Genomic DNA, 17,199 nt, shown 5'->3' with positions numbered 1-17,199 from the left:
AGCTTCTTTCTAGTTATTCACCATAGGCCTCAATGCGCTTCCAAATATCACTTTGCAGATTCCACGAAAACAGTGTTAGCAAACTGCTTCTTGAAGACTAATTTGTAAGTCTGTGAGATGAATTCACATATCACAAAGAAGTTTCTCAGAAAGCTTCTTTCATGTTTTTAATTGAGGATATTACCTTTATCAGTGTAGGCCTCAATGCAATCCAAAGTATCCCTTCTCATATTCCCCAAACAGTGGTAATAGAATGCTCCACGAAACGAAAGTGTAACTCTGTGAGATAAATTCACACATCAAAAAGCAGTTTCTCAAAACACTTCTTTCCAGTTTTTTTCTGAGGATATTTCCTTTTCCACCGTAGCCCTCAATGAGCTCACAAATATCACTTTGTGGATTCCATGAGAACAGTGATCACAAAATGGCTTCATGAAGAGAAAGGTGTAACTGTGTGTGATGAATTCACACATCAGAAAGCAATTTCTCAGAAAGCTTCTTTGTAGTTATTATCTGAGGAAACTTCCTTTTCCACCGTAGCCCTCAATGAGCTCACAAATATCACTTTGTGGATTCCATGAGAACAGTGATCACAAAATGGCTTCATGAAGAGAAAGGTGTAACTGTGTGTGATGAATTCACACATCAGAAAGCAATTTCTCAGAAAGCTTCTTTGTAGTTATTATCTGAGGAAATTTCCTTTTTCACCATAGCCCTCAATGCGCTCTGAAATACCACTTTGCAGATTCCACGAAAATAGTGGTAGCAAACTGCTCAAAGAAAATAAAGGTGTAACTCTGTGAGATGAATTCACACATCACGAAGAACTTTTCAGAAAACGTCTTTCTAGTTTTCTTCTTAGGGTTTTTCCTTTCTCAACACTGGCTTCAATGCTTTCCAAAATATGCTTTCTCAGATTTGCCAAAAAGATGTTACCAAATGATCCATGAAAAGACTCGTGCAACTCTGTGAGATGAATTAACACATCACAAAGTGGTTTCTCAGAATGCTTCTTTCTCTTTTTCATCTTAGGATATTTCCATCCAAAATATCCCTCCTCAGATTCCCCAAAAATCATTCTACCAAACTGCTCCTTGAAAACAGTGGTGTAGCTCTGTGAGAGGAATTAACACATCACAAAGCTGTTTCCCAGAAAGCTTCTTTCTAGTTTTTATCTGAAGATATTTCCTTTGACATCCTATGATTCAATGAGTTCCCATGTACCCTATTACAGATTCTACAAAACCAGTTTTATCAGACTGCTAAATGAACACAACCATGTAACTCTGTCAGATGAATTCACACATCCAAAAGCAGTGTATTAGAAACCTTCCTTCTAGTTTATATCTGAGGATATGAAATTTTTCACCATAGGCCTCAATGCACTCCCAATCATCCCTTTGCAGATTCCATGAAAACAGTGTTATGAAACTGCTCAGTGAAAAGTGTGGTGTAACTCTGTGAGATGAATTCACACATCACAAAGAACTTTCTCAGAAAGTTTCTTTCAAGTTTTTATCTGAGAATATTTTCTGTGTCATCAGAAGTTTAAATGCGATCCAAAATATCCCTTCTCAGATTCCAGAAAAACAGTGCTTCCAAACTGATCCATGAAAAGAATCGTGTAACTCTGACAGATGAATTAACACACCAGAAATCAGTTTATCTGAAAACTTCATTCTCGTTTTTATCTGAGGATATTTGCTTTTTCACTACAGATCTCATTGCTCTCCCAAATATACATTTGTAGATTTCATGAAAACAGTGTTAGCAAACTGCTCCATGAAAAGAATGGTATACCTCTCTGAGATGAAATTACACTTCACAAAGAACTTTCTTAGAAAGTTTCTTTCTAGTTTTTATCAGTGGGTTATTCCTTTGACACCATAGGCTTCAATGCCATTCAAAATATCCCCCTCAGATTCCCCAAAAGCAGTGCTACCAAAGTGCTCCATGAAAAATGTAGTGGTACTCAGTGAGTACAAAGCTGTTTCTCAAAAAGCTTCCTTCCTGTTGTTATCTGAGGATATTTTTTTCTCACCATATTCCTCAATGCCCTCCCAAATATCCCATTGAAGACTAAACAAAAAAAGTGTTAGTAAACTTCTTGAAAAAAATGGTGTAACACTGTGAGATGAGTTCACCATCGCAAAGTAGTTTCTCAGAAAGCTTCTTCCTAATATTTATCTGAGGATATTTCCTTTCTCAGTAAAGGCCTAAATGAGCTCCAAATACCCCTTTGAAGATTCCATGAAAACTGTGTAATCAAACTGCTCAATGAAAAGAACGCTGTACCTCACTGAGAAGAAATGACACTTCACAAAGAACTTTTATGGAAAGCTTCTTTCCAGTTTTTGTCTGAGGTTATTTCCCTTTTCACCATAGGCATCAACGTGCTCCCGAATATCACTTGGTACCTTTTTCTCCAAAAGGGTTTCCCTGATGCTGTATGAGAAGAGAGGTATAACACCGTGAGTGGAATGCACACGTCACAAAGCAGTTCCTTGGAAAGCTTCTCTCCAGTTTCGATCTGAATATATTTCCTTTTTCACCATAAGCCTCACAGCGCTCCCAAATTCCCCTTCACACTCCAAACATAAACAGGGTTAGAAAGCTGCTCAATGAAAAGAGAGGCTTAACAGAGTGAGAGGAACTAAGATGACACAGAGCAGTTTTACAGAAAGCTTCCTTCTGGATTTTACCTGAGGATATTTCTTTCTCCATAATCTAAGGAGTGTTCCCAAATGTCCTTCCTCAGATTCCACAAAAACAGCGATTTCAAAGTGCTCAATCCAAAGAATGGTTTAACTCTATGAGACTAATACACACATCACAAAGCAGTTGCTCAGAAAGCTTTCCGCCAGTTTTCATCAGAAGGTGTTTCCTTGCTCACCACAAGTCTCCAGGCGCTACATAATATCCCTTCACAGATTCCTCAAAGACAGAGTTTCCAAACTGTGAAACGGAGAGTAAACTTTAACTCTGTGAAATGAATACACATATCAAAGAGCAGTTCCTTGGAACGATTCTCTCTGGATTTTATTTGAGGATATTTCACTTTTTGCCATAGTGTTCAATGTGCTCTGAAATATCACGTTTTCAGTTTTACAGGAACAGTGTTCAAACACTGCCTTATGACAAAAGAGGTAACACTCCCTGAGTGGAGTGCACACATCACAAACCAGTTTCTCAGAAAGCTTCTCTCCAGTTTTTATCTGAAGATATTTCCTATTTCACCATAGGCCTGAATGTGTTTCTGAATGTCCCTTTGAAAATCCGTCCATTACGGCATTTCAAAATTGTGTAATAGAAAGAAAGTTTTATCCATGTGAGATGAATAAACATAGCTATCACAAAGCAGTTTCACAGAAAGCTTCTTTCCAGTTTTTGACTGAGGATATTTCCTTTTTCACCATAGCCATCTATATACTCCTGAATGTCCCCTGGTACCTTTTTCTCCAAAAGGGATTCCCCAATTCTCTATGAGAAGAAAAGTAAAACTCTGTGAGTGGAATGCACATGTCACAAAGCATCTCCTCGGAAATCTTCTCTCTAGTATCTATCTGAAGATATTTCCTTTTTCACCGTAAGCCTCAAAGTGCTCCCAAGTATCCCTTAGCTGATTAAACTTAAACAGTGTTAGAATACTGCTCAATGAAAAGAGAAGCTTAACTGTGTGAGTGGAATTCACATGACACAGAGTAGTTACACAGAAAGCTTCCTTTGGGTTTTTAACGGAGGATATTTCATTTTCAGCATATTCTTAAGAGAGTTCCCAAATGCAAATGTCCTTTCTCAGGTCCACAGAAAGAGTGATTTCAAAGTGCTCAATCCAAACAATGATTTAACTCTATGAGATGAATACACACATCACAAAGCAGTTACTCAGAAAGCTTCTCTCCAATTTACAACGGATGACAATTCCTTACTCGCCACTAGGCCACCAGTCGCCACTTAATGTTCCTTCACAGAATCCTCAAAAACATACTTTCCAAACTGGGAAATGTAGAGTAAGCTTTGACTCTCTGAAACGAATGCACATTTCAGAGAGCTGTTTCTTTGAAAACTTCTTTCTGGGTTTTATTTCAGGATATTTCATTTTTCACCTTAGTCTTCCCTGCACTCCGAAATATTCCTTTTTCAGTTTTACAGGAACATTGTTCAAACACTGTCTTATGAGAAAAGAGGTATAACACCCTGAGTGGAATGCGCACATCACAAAGCAGTTTCTCAGAAAGCTTCTATCCAGTTTTTATCTGAACATGTCTCATTTTTCACTGTAGGCCTGAATGTGCTCCCGAATGCCCCTTCACAGTTTCGTCCATGATGGAGTTTTGAAACTGTGTATTATAAGGAAAGTTTTATCTATGTGAGATGAATAAACATATCTATCACAAAGCAGTTTCACAGAAATCTTCTTTCCAGTTTTTGTCTGAGGATATTTCCTTTTTCACCATAGTCGTCCATATACTCTCGAATGTCCCTTCGTAGTTTTTTCTCCAAAAGGGATTTCCCAATCCTCTATGAGAAGAAAGGTATAATTCTGTGAATGAAATGCACATGTAACAAAGCAGCTCCTCGGAAAGCTTCTCTCCAGTTTGTATCTGAAGTTATTTCCTTTTACTCCATAAGCCTCAAAGCACTCCTGAATATCCCTTTGCAGATTAAACTAAAACTGTGTTAGAATACTGCTCAATGGAAAGAGAAGCTTAACTGTGTGAGTGGAATTCATGCAACACAGAGTAGTTTCACAGAAAGCTTCCTTCTGGTTTCTATCTGAGGTTATTCTTTTTTCAGGATATTCTAAAGAGCCTTCCCAAATGTCCTTTCTCAGATTCCACAGAAACAGTGATTTCAAAATGCTCAATCCACAATTGATTTAACTCTATGAGATGAAAACACACATCACAGGCAGTTGCTCAGAAAGTTTCTCTACAGTTTTCAACGGAAGAGATTTCCTTGCTCACCACAGGTCTCTGGGCGCCACTTAATATCCCCTCACAGATTCCTCAAAGACAGATTTTTCAAAGTGGTCAATGTAGAGTATATTTTAACTCTGTGAAATGAATGCACATATCAGAGAGTAGTTTCTTGGAAGGCTTCTTTCTGGATTTTATTTGAGGATGTATCACTTTTTGCCATATTCTTCAATACGCTCTGAAATATCACTTTTTCAATGTCACAGAAACAGTGTTCAAACATTGAATTAGGAGAAAAGACGTATAACTCCCTAAGTGGAATGTACACATCACAAAGCAGTTTCTACGAAAGCTTCTCTCCAGGCTTTATCTGAAGATATTTCCTTCTTCATCATAGGCCAGAATGTGATCCCGAATATCCCTTCGCAGATCCGTCCATGATGGAATTTGGAAGCTGCGTAATATAAAGAAAACTTTACCTGTGTGAGATGAATAAACATAGCAAAAAGCAGATTCATAGAAAGCTTCTATCCAGATTTTATCTGAATAGATTTCCTTTTTCACCATAGTCCTGCATGTGCTCCTGAATGTCCCTTCACAGATCTGTCCATGACAGAGTTTCCAAGTTGTGTAATGTAAAGAAAGCTTTATCTATGTGAGATGAATACACATACCACAGAGCAGTTTCATAAAAAAACTTCTTTCCAGCTTTTGTCTGAGGCTATTTCCCTTTTCACCATAGGCAACAACATGCTCCCGAATATCACCTGGTACCTTTTTCTCCAAAAGGGTTTCCCCGATGCTGTATGAGAACAGAAGTATAACACTGTGAGTGGAATGTACACGTCACAAAGCAGTTCCTCGGAAACCTTCTCTCAGTTTCGGTCTGAACATATTTCCTTTTTCACCGTAAGCCACAAAGTTCTCCTGAATATCCCTGTACACGGGGTTAAACATAAACAGGGTTAGAAAACTGCTCAATGAAAATGGATGCCTAACTGACAGAGAGGAATTAAGATGACATAGAGCAGTTTCACAGAAAGCATCCTTCTGGATTTTATCTGAGGATATTTCTTTTTCCATATTCCAAGGAGCGTTCCCAAATGTCCTTCCTCAGATTCCACAAAAACAGTGATTTCAAAGTGCTCAATCCAAAGAATGGTTTAATTCTATGAGACTAATACACACATCACAAAGCAGTTGCTCAGAAAGCTTCTCTCCAGTTTTCATCGGAAGACATTTCCTTGCTCACCACAAGCCTCTGGGTGCCACTTAATATTCCTTCACAGATTCCTCAAAGACTGTTTCCAAACTGGGCAACGTAGAGTAAGCTTTAACTCTGTGAAATGAATGCACATATCAGAGAGCAGTATCTTGGAACGCTTCTTTCTGGGTTTTATTTGAGGATATTTCACTTTTCACCATAGTCATCAAAGCGCTTCAAAATATCACGTTTCTGTTTTACAGTAACAGTGTTAAAACACTGCCTTATGAGAAAAGATTATATCTCCCTGAGTGGAATGCACACATCACAAAGCAGTTTCTCAGAAAGCTTCTGTCCAGTTTTTATCTGAAAATATTTCCTATTTCACCATAGGCCTGAATGTGCTCCCGAATATCCCTTCTTGAATCTGTCCATGACACAGTTTCAAAACTGCGTAATAGAAAGAAAGTTTTATCTATTTGAGATGAACAGACATATCTATCACAAAGCAGTTTCACAGAAAGCTTCTTTACAGTTTTTGTCTGAGGATATTTCCTTTTTCACCATGGCCATCCATATACTCCCAAATGTCCCCTGGTAGCTTTTTCTCCAAAAGGAATTCCCCAATCCTTTATGAGAAGAAAGATAAAATTCTGTGAGTGGAATGCACACTTCACAAAGCACTTCCCCGGAAATCTTCTCTCTAGTTTCTATCTGAAGATATTTACTTTTTCACCGTAAGCCTCAAAGTGCTCCCAAATATCCCTTTGCAGACTAAACTAAAAAGTGTTACAGAATACTGCTCAATGAAAAAAGAAACTTCCCTCCAGTTTCTATCTGAACAGATTTCCTTTTTCACCTTAAGCCTCAAAGCACTCCTTAATATCCCTTCTCACGCTAAAAATAAACAGTGTTAGAAAATTGCTCATTGGAAAGAGAAGCTTAACTTAGCGAGAGGAATTCACACGACACATAGTAGTTTCACAGAAAGTTTCCTTCTTTTTTTTTTATCTGAGGATATTTCTTTCTTCACATTCTAAAGAGCTTTCCCAAATGTCCTTCCTCAGATTCCACAGAAAGAGTGATTTCAAACTGCTCAATCCGAAGTATGATTTAACTCTCTGAGATGAATACACACATCACAAAGCAATTGCTCAGAATGCTTCTCTCCAGTTTTCAATGGAAGACGTTACCTTGCTCACCACATGCCTCTGGGTGCCACTTAATATCCCTTCACAGATTTCTCAAAAACAGAATTTCAACTGGGTAATATAAACTGAACTTTACCTCTGTGAAATGAATGCACATATCCGAGAACAGTTTCTTGGAACACTTCCTTCTGGGTTTTACTTGAGGATATATCACTTTCCACCATAGTCTTCGATGCTCTTCAAAATATCACTTTTTTCTTTTACAGGAATAGTGTTCGAACACTGCCTTATGAGAAAAGAGGTATAACTCCCTGAGTGGAATGCACGTATCACAAAACAGTTTCTCGGAAAGCTTCTCTCCAGTTTCTACCTGAACATATTTCCTTTTTCACCATAAGCCTCTAAGTGCTCCCGAATATCCCTTTGCACGCTAAACATAAACAGTGTTAGAAAACTGCTCAATGAAAAGAGAAGCTTGACTGAGTGAGAGGAATTCACACATCACAAAGCAGTTTCTCTGAAAGCTTCTTTCCGGTTTTTATCTGATGATATTTCCATTTTCACCATAATGCTGAATGTGCTCCCGAATGTCGCTTCGCGGATCCATCCATGACAGAGTTTGCAAACTGCATTATATAAAGAAACTTTTAACAATTTGAGGTGAATAACTTATCTATTATGAAGGAGTTTCACAGAAAGCTTCTTTCTAGTTTTTCTTTGAGCATAATTCCTTTTTCATCATAGCCGCCCATGTACTCCCGAATGTCCCTTGGTAGCTTTTTCTCTAAAAGTGATTCCCCAATCCTCTAGGAGTAGAAAGGTATAACTCTGTGAGTGGAATTCGCATGTCACAAAGCTATTGCTCAGAAAGCTTCTCTCCAGTTTCTATCTGAGGATATTTCCATTTTCACCATAAACCTAAAAGCACTCCCGAATATCCCTTTGCAGACTAAACAAAAACAATGGTACAATATTGTTCAATGAAAAGAGAAGGTTAATTGTGTGAGTGGAATTCACACGATGCAGAGCAGTTTCACAGAAAGCTTACTTCTGGTTTTTATCTGAGGGTATATCTTTTTCAACATATTCTAAAGAGCGTTCCCAAATATCCTTTCTCAGGTTCCACAGAAAGAGTGATTTCAAACTTCTCAATCCAAAGAATGATTTAACTTTATGAGATGAAAACACACATCACATGCAGTTGCTCACAAAGCTTACCAGAATAGATTTCCTTGTTCACCACTGACCTCTGAGCTCCACTTAATATCCGCTTGTAGATTTCTCAAAGACAGATTTTTCAAACTGGGCAATGTAGAGTAAGCTTTAACTCTGTGAAATGAATGCACATATCAGAGAGCAGCTTTTTGGAATGCTACTTTCGGATTTTATTTGAGGGTATTTCACTTTTGGCCATGTTCTTCATTGAGTTCTGAAACATCACTTTTTCGGTTTTACAGGAACAGTGTTCAAACACTGCCTTATGAGAAAAGAAGTATAACTCCCAGAGTGGAATACACACATCACGCAGCAATTTCTAAGAAAGCTTCTCTCCATTTTTTATCTGAAGATATTTCCTTTTTCACCATAGGCCTGATGCACTCTTGAATATCCCTTCACTGATCCGTCCATGACGGAGTTTCCAAACTGCATAACATAAAGTAAGTTTTCTCTATGTAAGATGAATAAACATATCTATCATAAAGCAGTTTCACAGGAAGTTTCTTTGCAGTTTTTGTCTGAGGATATTTCATTTTTCACTATAGCCGTCCATGTACTCCCAAATGTCCCTTAGTGGCTTTTTGTGCAAAAGACGTTCACCAATCCTCTAATTGAAGAAAAGTATAACTCTGTGAGTGGAATGCACACGTCACAATGCAGTTTCTCGGAAAGCTTCTCTCTAGTTTCTGTCTGAAGATATTTCCGTTTTTGCCATAAGCCTTAAAGTGCTTACGAATATCTCTTCATAGACTAAACAAAAACAAAGTTAGAATACTGCTCAATGAAAAGAGAAACTGAACTGTGTGAGTGGAATTCACACAGCACAGAGCAGTTTCACAGAAAGCTTCCTTCTGGTTTTTATCTGAGGGTATTTCTTTTTCAACATATGCTAAAGACTGCTCCCAAATGGCCTTTCTCAGGTTCCAAAGAAACAGTGATTTCAAGCTGTTCAATACAAAGAATGATTTAACTCTATGAGATGAATACACACATCACAAAGCAGTTGCTCAGAAAGCTTTCCTCCAGTTTTCAACAGAAGACATTTCCTTGCTCACCACAGGCCTCCGGGTGACACTAATATCCCTTCAAAGATTCCTCAAAAACACAGTTTCCACACTGGGCAATGTACAGTAAGATTTAACTCTGTGAAATGAATGCATGTATCAGAGAGTAACTTCTTGAAACGCTTCTTTCTGAGTTTTATTTGAGGATAGTTCAATTTTCGCCATAGTCTTCAATGCTCTCTGAAATATTACTTTTTCGGTTTTACAGGAACCATATTCAAACACTGCCTTATGAGAAAATAAGTATAGCTCCCTGAGTGCAATGTACACAACATAAAGCAGTTTCTCAGAATGCTTCTCTCCAGTTTTTATCTGAAGATATTTCAATTTTCACCACATTCCTCAATGTGCTCCCGAATTTCCCTCCTCAATGTGCTCCCGAATTTCCCTTCGCAGATGGGTTCATGACAGAGTTTCCAAGCTGCGTAATATAAAGAAAGCTTTATGTATGTGAGATGAATAAAACTGGCACAACAAGATTCACAGAAAGCTTCTTTCCAGTTTTTATGTGAAGATATTTCCATTTTTACTATAGTTCTGAGTGTCCTGCCAAGTGTCCCTTCGCAAATCCATCCATGACAGAGATTCCAAGCTATGTAATGTAAAGAAAGTTTTATCTATGTGAGATGAATAAACATAGCAAAAACCAGATTCACAGAAAGCTTCTTTCCAGTTTCTATCTGAATATATTTCCTTTTTCACCATAAGCCTCACGACGCTACGGAATCTCCCTTCGCACGTTAACATAAACAGTGTTAGAAAACTGCTCAGTGAAAAAGGAAGTTTAACTGAGTGAGTAATTAACATGATGCATAGCAATTACACAGAAAGCGTCCTTCTGGTTTCTATTGGAGGATATTTCTTTCTCCATATTCAAAAGAGCATTACCAAATATCCTTCCTCAGATTCCACAGAAGCAGTGATTTCAAACTGCACAATCCAAAGAATGGTTTAACTCTATGAGATAAATACACACATCACAAAGCAGTTGCTCAGAAAACTTCTCTCCAGTTTTCATTGGAAGACATTTCCTTGCTCACTACAAGCCTCCAGGCACCACTTAATATCCATTCGCAGATTTCTCAAAGACAGAGCTTCCAAACTGAGCAACGGAGTCTAAGCTTTAACTCTGTGAAATGAAAGCACATATCAGAGAGCAGTTTCTTGGAATGCTTCTTTCTGGGTTCTATTTGAGGATATTTCACTTCACCATAGTATTCAAGGCGATCAGAAATATCACTTTTTCGGTTTTACAGACAGTGTTCAAACACTGCCTTATGAGAAAAGAGGTATGACTCCCTGAGTGGAATGCACACACCACAAAGCAATTTCTCAGAAAGCTTCTTTCCAGTTTTATCTGAAGAGATTTTGTTTCTCACCATAGGCCTGAATATGCTCTCGAATGTCCTGTCATGGATCCATCCATGACAGAGTTTCTAAACTGCATAACATAAAGAAAGTTTTACCTATGCGAGAGGAATAAACATATCTATCACAAAGCACTTTCACAGAAAGCTTCTTTCCAATTTTTGTCTGAGGATATTTCCTTTCTCTCCATAAATGTCCATATACTCCCGAATGCCCCCTGGTAGCTTTTTCTCCAAAAGGGATTCCCCAATCCTCTATGACAAGTAAAGTATAAATCTGTGAGTGGAATGCACACGTCACAAAGCAGTTTCTCAGAAATCTTCTCTCCAGTTTCTATCTGTAGATATTTCCGTTTTCACCATATTCTCAATACGTTTCTGAGTATCCCTTAGCTGTCTAAACTAAAACAGTGTTAGAATACTGCTCAATGAAAACAGAAGCTTAACTGTGCGAGTGGAATTAACATGACACAGAGCAGTTTCACAGAAAGTTTCCTTCTGGTTTTTATCGGAGGGTATTTCTTTTTCAGCATATTCTTAAGAGCGTTCCCAAATGTCCTTTCTAAGTTTCCACAGAAAGAGTGATTTCAAACTGCTCAATCCAAAGAATGATTTAACTCTGAGATGAGTACACATCACAAAGCAGTTTCTCAGAAAGCTTCTATCCAGTTTTTATCTGAAAATATCTCCTATTCCACCATTGACCTGAATGTGCTCCTGAATGTTCCTTCATGAATCCGTCCATGATGGAGTTTCCAAACTGCATAATATATGGGAAGTTTTATCTATGTGAGATGAATAAACACAACTATCACAAAGCAGTTTCACAGAAATCTTCTTTCCAGTTTTTGTCTGAGGATATTTCCTTTTTCACCATAGCCATCCATTTACTCCCAAATGTCCCCTGGTAGCTTTTGCTCCAAAGGGGATTCCCCAATCCTCTATGAGAAGAAAAGTATAACTCTGTGAATGCAATACACATGTCACAAAGCAGTGCCTCAGAAATCTTCTCTCCATTTTCTATCTGAAGATATTTCGGTTTTCACCATAGGCCTCAAAGCACTCCCGAGTATCCCTTAGTTGACTAAACTAAAACAGTGTTGGAATACTGCTCAATGAAAACGGAAGCTTAACTGTGTGAGTGGAATTCACATGACACAGAGCAGTTTCACAGAAGGCGTCCTTCTGGTTTTTATCAGAGGGTATTTCTTTTACAGCATATTCTTTTTGTCTTTTTTTTTTTCTTTTTGTGGAGAATGGTGTCTCGCTATATTACCAAGGCAGGTCTCGAACTCCTGGGCTCAAGCTATCCTCCCACCTCAGCCTCCCTGAGAGCTGGGATTACAGGCATGAGCCACCACACCCAGCTCAGCATATTCTTAAGTGTGTTCTCAAATGTCTTTTCTCAATTCCACAGAAAGAGTGATTTCAAACTGCTCAATCCAAAGAATGATTTAACTCTATGAGATGAATACAGATATTACAAAGCAGTTGTCCAGAAAACTTCTCTCCAGTTTTCAAAGGAAGACATTTCCTTGCTTGACACAGGCCTCCGGTCACCACTTAATATCCTTTTGTAGAATCCTCAAACACAGACTTTACAACCTGGGAAATGTAGAGTAAGCTTTAACTCTCTGAAATGAATGCACATGTCAGAGATCAGTTTCTTGGAATACTTCTTTCTGGGTTTTATTTCAGGATATTTCACTTTTTGCCATAGTCTTCCATGTTCTCCGAAATATTACTTTTGCGGTTTTGCAGGAACAACGTTCAAACACTGCCTTATGAGAAAAGAGGTATAACTCCCTAAGTGAAATGCACACACCATAAAACAGTTTCTCAGAAACTTCTATCCAGTTTTTTTCTGAAGACATCTCTTTTTTACCATAGTCCTGAATGTGCTCCCAAATGTCCCTTCGTGAATCCGTCAATGACAGAGTTTTGAAACTCGGTAATATAAGGAAAGTTTTATCTATGTGAGATGAATAAACATATCAATCACAAAGCAGTTTCACAGAAATCTTCTTTCCAATTTTTGTCTGAGGATATATCCTTTTTCACCATAGCCATCCAGATGCTCCCGAATGTCCCCTGGTAGCTTTTTCTCCAAAAGGGATTCCCCAATCCTCTATGAGAAGAAAGGTATAATTCTGTGACTGGAATGCACACGTCACAAAGCAGCTCCTCAGAAAGGTTTTTTCCAGTTTCTATCTGAAGATATTTCCTTTTTCACCATAAGCCTCAAAGTGCTCCCATAGAATACCGCTGAATGAAAAGAGAAGCTTAATTGTGCAAGCAGAATTCATGTGACACAGAGCAGTTTCACATAAGCTTCCTTCTGGTTTCTATCTGAGATTATTTCATTTTAGTATATTTTAAAAGCATTCTCAAATGTCCTTTCTCGGATTACACAGAAACAGTGATTTCAAACTCCTCAATCCAAAGAATGATATAACTCTATGAGATGAATACAAACATCACAAAACAGTTGCTCAGAAAGCTTCTCTCCAATTTTCGATGGAAGACATTTCCTTGCTCATCACAAGCCTCTGGGCACCACTTATTATCCCTTCACAGATTCCTCAAAGACAGACTTTCCAATCTGGGAAATGTAGAGCAAGCTTTAACACTGTGAAATGAACGGACATGTCAGAGAGCAGTTTCTTGGAATGCATCTTTTTGATTTTAATTGGATGACAATTCACTTTTTGTCATAGTCTTCAATGTGCTCCGAATATCACTTTTTTAGTTTTACAGGAACATTGTTGAAATAGTTTCTTATGAGAAGAAAGGTATAAATCCTTGAGTGGAAAGCACACATCACCATGCAGTTTCTTAGAAAGCTTCTCTCCGGTTTTTATCAGATGATATTTCGTTTTTCACCATAGGCCCAAATGTGATTCCGAATATCCTTTCGTGGATCCAGCCATGACTGGGTTAGAAATCTACTCAATGAAAAGAGAGTCTTAACTGAGCAAGAGGAATTAAGATGCCACAGAGCATTTTCACAGAAAGCTTCCTTCTGGATTTTACCTGAGGATATTTATTTCTCCATATTCTAAAGAGGGTTCCCAAATGTCCTTCCTCAGATTCCACAAAAACAGTGATTTCAAATTGCTCTATCCAAAGAATGATTTAACTCTATGAGATGAATACACATATCACAAAGCAGTTGCTCAGAAAGTTTTCTCCAGTTTTCATCGGAAGACATTTCCTTGCTCACAACAAACCTCCAGGTGCCACCTAATATCCCTTCACAGATTCCTCAAAGACAGAGTTTCCAAACTGGGCAATGGATAGTAAGCTTTAACTCTGTGAAATGAATGCACACATCAGAGAGCGGATTCTTGGAACGCTTCTCTCTGGGTTTTATTTGAGGATATTTCACTTTTCACCGTAGTCTTCAATGTGTTCCAAAATATCACTTTTTCAGTTTTACAGGAAAAGTGTTCAAACACTGCCTTATGAGAAAAGAGGTATCACTCCCTGAGTGGAATGCACACATCACAAAGCAGTTACTCAGAAAGCTTCTCTCCAGTTTTTATCTGAAGATATTTTCTATTTCACCATATGTCTGAATGTGATCCCAAATGCCCCTTCACGAATCCATTCATGACAGAGTTTCAAAACTGCGTAATAGAAAGAATATTTCATCTATGTGAGATGAATAACTGTATCTATGACAAAGCAGTTTCACAGAAAGCTTCTTTCCAGTTTTTGTCTGAGGATATTTCCTTTTTCAACATAGCCATCCATTTACTCCTGAATGTCCCCTGGTAGCTTTTTCTCCAAAAGGGATTCCCCAATCCTCTATGAAAAGAGAAGTATAACTCTTTGAATGCAATGCACACGTCACAAAGCAGCTCCTCGGAAATCTCTCCAGTTTCTACCTGAAGATACTTCCATTTTCACCATAAGCCTCAAAGTGCTCCCGAGTATCCCTAAGCTGACTAAACTAAAACAGTGTTAGAATACTGCTCAATGAAAACCGAAGATGTACTGTGCGAGTGGAATTCACGTGACACAGTACCATTTCACAGAAAGCTTCCTTCTGGTTTTTATCACTGGGTATTTCTTTTTCAACATATTCTTAAGAGTGTTTCCAAATGTCCTCTCTCAGGTTCCACAGAAACAGTGATTTCAAACTGCTCAATCCAAAGAATGATTTAACTCTATGAGGTGAATATACACATCACAAAGCAGTTGCTCAGAAAGCTTCTTTCCAGTTTTCAATGGAAGACATTCCCTTGCTCACCACAGGCCTCCAGTTGCCACTTAATATCCCTTCGTATAATACTCAAAGACAGACTTTCCAAGCTGGGAAATGTAGAGTAAGCTTTAACTCTCTGAAATGAATTCACATGTCAGAGAGCAGCTTGTTGTAATGCTTCATTTTGGGTTTTATTTCAGGATATTTCACTTTTTGCCATAGTCTTCCATGTTCTCTGAAATATTACTTTTTCAGTTTTACAAGAACAGTTTCAAACACTGCCTTATGAAAAAAGAAGTATAACTCCCTGAGTGGAAAGCATACATCACAAAGCAGTTTCTCAGAAAGTTTCTCTCCAGTTTTTTTCTGAAGATATCTCTTTTTTCACCATAGTCCTGGATGTTCTCCCGAATGTCCCTTCACGGATCTGTCCTCAATGGAGTTTCCAAATTCCATAATATAAGTAAAGTTTCATCTATGTGCGATGAATAAACATATCTATCACAAAGCTGTTTCACAGAAATCTTCTTTCCAATGTTTGTCTGAGCATATATCCTTTTTCACCATAGCCATCCAAATAGTCCTGAATGTCCCCTGGTAGCTTTTTCTCCAAAAGGGATTCCCCAATTCTCTATGAGAAGAAAGTTATAATTCTGTGACTGGAATGCACACCTCACAAAACAGTTCCTCAGAAAGCTTCTTTCCAGTTTCTATCTGAAGATATTTCCTTTTTCACTGTAAGCCTCAAAGTGCTCCCGATTATCCCTTCACAGACTAAACAAAAACAGTCTTTGAATACTGATCAATGAAAAGAGAAGCTTAACTGTGTGGTCGGAATTCATGTGACACAGAGCAGTTTCACAGAAAGTTTCATTCTGGTTTCTATCTGAGGTTATTTCTTTTTTAGGATATTCTAAAGCCTGTAATCCCAGCACTTTGGGAGGCCGAGATGGGCGGATCACGAGGTCAGGAGATCGAGACCATCCTGGCTAACACGGTGAAACCCCATCTCTACTAAAAAATACAAAAAGCTAGCCGGGCGAGGTGGCGGGCACCTGTAGTCCCAGCTACTCGGGAGGCTGAGGCAGGAGAATGGCGTAAACCCAGGAGGCAGAACTTGCAGTGAGCTGAGATCTGGCCACTGCACCCTAGCCTGGGTGACAGAGCCAGACTCCGTCTCAAAAAAAAAAAAAAAAAATCTTTCCCAAATGTCCTTTCTCAGATTCCACAGAAACAGTGAGTTCAATCTGCTCAATTCAAAGAACGTTCTAAATCTACGAGATGAATACAAACATCTCAAAACACTTCCTCAGAAAGCTTCTCTCCAATTTTCAATGGAAGACATTTCCTTACTCGCCACAGGCCTCCAGTTACCACTTAATATCCCTTCGCAGAATCCTCAAAGACAGACCTTCCCAACTGGGAAATGTAGAGTAAGCTTTAACTCTGAGAAATGAATGGACATGTCAGAGAGCAGTTTCCTGGAGTGCTTCTTTCTGGGTTTTATTGGGTGATATTTCAATTTTCGCCATAGTCTTCAATGTGCTCTGAAAATCACTTTTTTAGTTTTACAGGAACAGTGTTCAAATAGTTCCTTATGAGAAGAAAGGTATAACCACCTGAGTGGAATGCACACATCACAAAGCAGTTTCTCAAAAGCTTCTCTTCAGTGTTTATCTGACGATATTCCATTCTTCACCATAGGCCTGAATGTGATCCCGAATATCCCTTCACGGATCAATCCATGATGGAGTTTACAAGCTGCATAATGTAAAGAAAGCTTTATCTATGTGAGATGAACAAACATAGCATAAAGCAAATTCACAGAAAGCTTCTTTCCAGTTGTTATCTGAAGATATTTCCTTTTTCACTATAGTCCTGAATGCGCTCCCAAATATCCCCTCATGAATCCGTCCATGACAGAGTCTCCAAGCTGCATAATGTAAACAAAGCTTTATCTATGTGAGATGAATACACATATCACAGAGCAGTTTCATAGAAAGCTTCTTTCCAGTTTTTGTCTGAGGCTATTTCCCTTTTCACTATAGGCATCAACATGCTCCCAA

This window comes from Chlorocebus sabaeus, chromosome 2 (assembly GCF_047675955.1).
Source record: "Chlorocebus sabaeus isolate Y175 chromosome 2, mChlSab1.0.hap1, whole genome shotgun sequence".
NCBI classification, from domain to species: Eukaryota; Metazoa; Chordata; class Mammalia; order Primates; family Cercopithecidae; genus Chlorocebus; species Chlorocebus sabaeus.
This window is presented reverse-complemented; position numbering follows the sequence as displayed.